Raw genomic sequence first — 7039 nt, 5'->3', positions numbered from 1 at the left:
TGCCTGGACAACGCAGAATCTAATGTCCACCTGACCACTTGTAGCAACCTCTCGCCCACTGACCACTGTCAAATAAAGACCAAATTCGAGCCTAGTAAAGAGGCTTTGCTTTTATTTGAAAGATATTTGAAAGGGGAAAAAGAGACCACAGCTGACTGTTGTTATGTTTCAAACCTGGACAAACAGCTGAAGTGTCTATTTAACATATCAAAGCAGTCCTGGCCTCGGGGCTCTCCCAGCACCCTTTAAGTCCCTGCCTGTTACAGGGTATGACTGGCACAGCCTGCCCTCTACCCTGAACTCTCCAGCCCAGGGACGGCTGCACTCCCTCCAGAGGCTCTTCCCTATATAGTGAAGCTATTTTGATTACCTGCCCCTTTTGTAGCTTTAGCCTCCTGGCTGCTGCACCTAGTTCCTCTCTCTCCCCTCTCCTTTTCCCCCCAACTCCTCTCCTCCAGGGGCACAGGGACTCTCCCAGATGTCTCTGCCTCTGGCTATGTTTACTCTTCACCTACAATAAACTTTCTCCTCCGCTGTACCTAGGAGCAGTCATCTTTCCTTCCCTTTTTATCTCTTTTTTTTCATTCAACTATTGCAGCCGAGAGCCTGTGGCCAGAAGGTATGCAAGTGCCCTGAAGGGCAGACAAAGAGCAGAGAGAGGAGGAGTGGGGGAGGACATATGGAATTCGGAAGTCAGTATTGCGTATTTTCCCAATTGCTCTCCACCTTATTGAGACAGTGTAGAGGCATCAACGCAGAAATTATAGTACCTTTAACTAATGAGGAAAGTTCTTCTTAAGGAAAAATAATGAACATTGGCAAAGAGCTTACAGTAACTTTTGGGGAAAGATTAACAACAATTATCCCAAAAGTGAGAGAATAAAATTCATAAATAAAATCATTTGGATCCTTCCACACATTGTAAGGAAAACACCAATCTCTGAAGTCCCTACATTCTACACTGATGCAAACAAATCAGGTAAGGCAGGATATAAATCAGAAGATATAAGTAAAGTGATTCAAAGCCCTTATAACTCTGTACAAAAGACAAAATTATATGCCATTCTATGGTACTTATAGATTTTACAAAACCTCTCAATATAGTTACTGACTCTCAATTGAAAGACCCCGGCCCACACAGGCAAGCTGAGGCTCATGGAAAATTCCGTTTCCCCCACAGCTGAATAGTCCTTGCTATCAGAAAGGAGCTCTGCCCAAGGACATGGGCTTTGGGTATCTTCTGTGACCAGATGGCCAGCCCAGCAAGATTGGGCAAGCACAGAGACCTATTGTTCCTCAGATAGGGCCAAGGGCGAGACTTGAGTTCTGAGAGAAACCTTAATTGCCCTCGTTCTGAGGTTCTGAGCCCCGGCCTCATTTACGTTGCCCAATCAGGGTCCTGTAACTAGGCTTCTTGCTTCTGTACTCTGCTTTTTGCTATAAAAGGACCCCTGAGTCCCCAGCTCGGGGCTCTCAGTTCCCGAGACTGAGATGCCCCGGGTACCCGTGTATTATCAATAAAGCCTCTTGCTGTTGCATCCAAGCTCGTGGTCTCGGTGTTCCTTGGGTTCGGGTCTCCCTCCCGTGAAAGTCCCCCGCTTGGGGTCTTTCACAATATGCAGAGAGAGTTATTTTACACATTAAAACTGCTAAATTCATCCCTGATGATACAAAATTAACTTCGTTATTTATACAGTTACAAAAACTAATCAGGAATAGGACTCCTCCAATGTAAATAACACACATCAGATCCCATACAGGCCTGCCAGGCCCTCTAGCAAATGATAAAATTGTCTATTATTAATAAAAAAGTATGCTAGAGACCTCAAAATTTCACACACACACACACACACACACAAAACCACCAAGTGAATAACAAAGGTTTAAAAAGGACTATTCCATCACTTGGCAACAAGCTAAGAAAATAGTAAAAAAAAAAAAAAAAAAAAAAAAGGTGTCCTACTTGTTCCTTCTATGACCAAACTCCTTTACCAGCAGGTAGTAACCCTAAAGGTATACATAAAAATAAAATTTGACAAATACATGTCTTTCACTTTACAAAACTTAGAAAATTAGCCGGGCGGTGGTGGCGCACGTCTTTAATCCCAGCACTTGGGAGGCAGAGGCAGGAGGATCTCTGTGAGTTCGAGACCAGCCTGGTCTACAAGAGCTAGTTCCAGGACAGCCTCCAAAGCCACAAAGAAACCCTGTCTCGAAAAAAAAACAAAAACAAAAAAAAACTTAGAAAATTAAAATATGTACACCATACAATAGACACATTTTCAGGATTTCAATGGGCAACTACTCTGAGCTCTAAAAGGACTGATTTTGTTATTACACACCTACTAGAGCTAATGGCTATTATGGGTATACCTACAAAAATAAAAACTAACAATGCTCCAGCATGTATCTCTAGTAAATTAAAAGTTTTTAAAATATTATAACATAAAGCATATTACAGGTATACCACACAATCCTACAACAAACAGTTGTTGAGAGATCTAATCACACTTTAAAGGAAAATGCTCTATTAACAGGCATGGGGAGCCAAGATCCCCAAAAACAGATTGCATAATGCCTTACTAACCTCGAACTTTCTTAATGAGAAAGGAAAAACAGCCACAGAAAGACATTGGACAATAGAAAAAAAACTGCTGAGCTAAATCAGTTGGTATATTTCAAGAATGTGTTGACCTCAGAATGGAAACCAGGACATATGCTATGTTGGGGAAGGGGTTTCACCTTTGTATCTATAGTTGATCAAGATCTGATGTAAACAGGAGAAACCTCTTGATGAGGAGAAATGATAAGTCATCCACCAAGGTGAAAATCCTGTAAGTTGTAAGGAAACCTCACAAAGGTCGGGACAGGGTTCTGTTCTTGTCTTTTCAGGAAAACAAAACATACCCATCTTCAAGAAGCCAAAAGACACTGGACCTGTGGATGCCTAAAGAAGAAAGGATAGCTATCCAGAAAGAATCATCAAACAAAGAAGAATCTGACTTATGGTACCAATATCTATACAGGGTAAAATCTCTCTACCTAAACACCTATATCTCCTTACTTCCCAGTATGGTAGTAGTCTCAATTCACTTATACATCAAAGCTGGCTTTGGAGTTGGACTGTGGCTCTCCTCTAAATCCAAGCATGTTGTTAAAAGAAAAATTCAGAGTTTCTGTCTCATATCAGAAGCACCAACCTTTATGAGACAGAAGAAAACAAAAATCTAGAGTCTATTAATGTCAAAACTCTGTTATCTCTCAAAAAATCCTAATTTCCCTATTTATTTTCATCCTTACTGATACCTTTCCCAGTATACACACCTAAAAAATTTTAAACTTTCTGTGTAGATATTAATGTTTAAGTCTTCCACAGTAAACAATAACATTTTCTAACAACGATCTTTAAAATCTCCAGAAAGAAGATGGGGACACACAACACTGATCCCACTTAATTCAACTTGATGTCTTTGAACTAGCATATACCACTCAAGGATCAGTTGGGAACTAAAACTGCTCTAGACAATTACAGATTAACTAGCTGAGATAGTGCATCTTCTTAGAACACTCTGACCAGAGTTTCAGGTAAGAACTTCAGACAAGCATCACCTGATACTCAGAGACCAACTACAAATGTTACAGCTAGTCCTCTTGAGACTTAATCATTGCTTTGGGTGTTTTTTTTCCCCTTAAAGGATCTCATAGAGTCACCTTCACCCCATGACAACAGAAAGTAATTCTAAGAAAACAACACCCACTTTCCCTACAGTCGGCTTAAATGGTATTTTTTTCCCCTAGAAAATGAATAATTATCACCTGCTAAGGGTTGGCTTTAGTTGTGTAGAGTTGGGAATGGAAGATCACGGTCAGACTCAGAAATCTCTTTTTAAAAAGTTTAAAGAGTATGGATGGGATAGGATATAGATAGATTAACATATCTTCTTGTGAGCTATGTTAGCAACTATTAGCTATAGACAACTTACATCATTATAGATTCTTGTAAGTTGAAACTTATGTAAAATTAATTTTGTATTCCTGTCTTGAATAATTTGTATATTTGTTATACTGTGTAAGCTCTTCTGTTTGTTTTGCACACAAATATGAAACTATCCATTGTTGGGGAAGTCTTATGTCAATAAAGCACTGTTGAGCCAATAGGAATCTAGAAAGGTGGGACTAGGAGTCCAGGAGGACTCTGGGAAGGAGAAACACGACAGAGTCAAGATGTAACGCCATGGGGTAGGAAGCCCGGAACTATTCTCCGGTAAGAGAAATACTTAGATTAACAATTATGGGGTAATTACTTAAGTCAGAGCTAGCCAGTAAGAAACAAGCAAGGCCAACAGCTTCATAATTAATACAGCGTCTTGTGTGTTATTTGGGCAGAGCCCAGGCGACTGGCGGGTGATAAACCAAAGCGGCTAGCAAGGAAAAGCTTCCCTTTACAATCCATCATCTTCTATGCATGTATGCTTCTAAATATGCTTAAGATATTTTGTATATTGATAGAATTTAGGATATTTTTATCATGTTGCATTATACAGTTCTACCTCTGGATAAGACATTTCCATTCTACCTCTGTTTTAAAGATTTACATATGTATGTATGTATACAGTTACACATTTGAGGTCATTGTCCTTATGCTATACATCAGTTTAAAGATTGTTTAAATTATATTTGGGAAGCTTCAGTCACTGAGCAACTATATTTCTGAAAATTAGATTATAGTTACCCATGCTTTTTATGCCTATGATATTAGTCAGGTTCTACATGTGTTCAGAGATGTACCCAACATCAATTCAAACAATTCAAAGACCTACAGAATATGACATTTAAATATTTTAATGATTTAGAACTCCATTGACATGAAACACAATTACTCCTGACAGCACTGAGCTATTCCCGAGAGTATGATGGGCATCCATGACTCTCCATTTGTAGTTCATTCTCTTCTTGGCTACTGACCTTTTGGGCAAAGAACTGCCCCTACCTGACTTTGGACACGCTGTCCTAACTGGGCTAGCAGGAGATAAATTTAGACTGGTGAACCTTGCTAAGTGAGGGTAAGACAGTCTTTCAGTTTTCCTGCTTCTGAGATGGTCTGCCAGATACTCTAGGCCTTAGCCAAAGTTGGTTGCCCCAATGTTACTGTAAAACCTTAGGTGACTGTCCATGTAGCCTGCTGTTTCTGTGTTTGCACCTTTAGGAAGCTGCACGCTTGCAGTTCCTGCCTACCCTAGTAATGTTAATTTCCTTCTCAGGTATTTGATGAGGTTAAAGCCTAGACAGTCAGCCGGGCGGTGGTGGCGCACGTTTTTAATCCCAGCACTTGGGAGGCAGAGGCAGGAGGATCTCTGTGAGTTCGAGACCAGCCTGGTCTACAAGAGCTAGTTCCAGGACAGCCTCCAAAGCCACAGAGAAACCCTGTCTCAGGGAAAAAAAAAAAAAAAAAAAAGCCTAGACAGTCACAGCTAATATCCTCTTTTATCTTAGATATAAAATACTAGACAAGACTTAGACTTTCCAGATTAGAACAGTGATCGGAGTAATCTCTGTTATATGATATTACCCTGAGACGGGACATGTAGAATGTGTCTAACGTTCAGTGTTGCTCTTGCTGGTTGTAGGTCTTAATTTGTATATGTTTTTACCTTTCCTTCTCTTTGAATATACTTGATATTTGTTATCATTGCACATAGTTTTTGTATCAGACTTAAATCCTTCTTCAGACAAAAGGGGGATTGTAGTGGCATCTTGCCTTGCCAGTGAACTTGTAGTGGTGGACACACTCTTTGGGCATGGTTTCAGGTACAGACTTGACCCATTATAAGGTAGAGGGGCTGGTTCAAGCTCTCTTGGGTTGCAGAGAGCATCAGAAGGGCAGAGACTGCATCTTCTGGAGCAGGAAATCCACGGCAGTTATTTACTCTTACCTGTGTGTTTTCCCTAATGAATATCTATCATTCATCTTGGGTCTGGTGAACTCATTTAAACCCTGCCTTCAAGATAGCATCTCTCACTGATTCTGGACCTCACTGATTCTGCTAAACTGACAGGACAGCCAGCCGTGGGGATCCTCCTGTCTATACCTCCCCAATTCTGGAATTGTAAGGTACTTGCTCCTGCACTTGAGTACTGAGGATTTGAACTCAGGACCTCATACTGTACTGACTGATTGCCTTCCCAGTTTGAGTTTTTCTTTCACAGAGAAGAAATCCAAAACTAGAAAATTCAGGGTTATCCTGTGTGTGGCTATATGGGAACCAACATCCAGGGACCTAATTTGACTAGCCAGCATTTTGTGAGTAAGTGGAGACAAGCAGTTCGGCTAATCACTTATTAAATCCAGCATGGGAATTTGGAGGGACTTTCTGATTCATCATAGGGAATGAAGGAGCATCCTGGAGTTCTCCCTAAGTGCTATAGGAAGGATGTTTTCCTGCAGTAAGCTGCTTGCTGCAATACAAAGGGATGATAAGATTTGTTTCTTCACTGTTTTCCAAAGGTACTGTATTCAGGTAAAATTCAGCACTCCCTATGTGGTGGAGGTAAATTCAGTCACCATAGTGTAAGCCTAGTGGTTATGACAGATTTTTTATTTCCTCCCTCCATAGCTGGGGACGGTGATAACAACAACAGTTAGCTATGATTTTAAAAGTTTTCAAAGGGTGCGAGTGTGTGTGCATATACATGCCTTACAGAAAGGAGTTAAGACTTCCTGGTAGACACACAGATATGGAGAGGAGTCATGGCTACTTAACAAGGTATAGCATTTCCAAGATGGCCGACTTCTTCTGCACCCTTCTGACCCGACAAAAACCTGGTAGCTTAAAATAGAGGCCTTAGACCTGGTGGTGGTGGTGGCACACGCCTTTAATCCCAGCACTCCGGAGGCAGAAGCAGGTGGACCTGGTCTAGTGTGAGTTCCAGGTCCACAAGGGCTGTGCAGAGAAACCCTACATAAAAGGCCTTGTAGGCTTTGTCACCCCCTAGCAGGACCCCTGTTGATTCACTGGCTCAACAAGTTAAGGCCAGATCA

This window comes from Mesocricetus auratus, unplaced genomic scaffold (genome assembly GCF_017639785.1).
Source record: "Mesocricetus auratus isolate SY011 unplaced genomic scaffold, BCM_Maur_2.0 Super-Scaffold_4256, whole genome shotgun sequence".
Lineage (NCBI taxonomy): Eukaryota > Metazoa > Chordata > Mammalia > Rodentia > Cricetidae > Mesocricetus > Mesocricetus auratus.
This window is presented reverse-complemented; position numbering follows the sequence as displayed.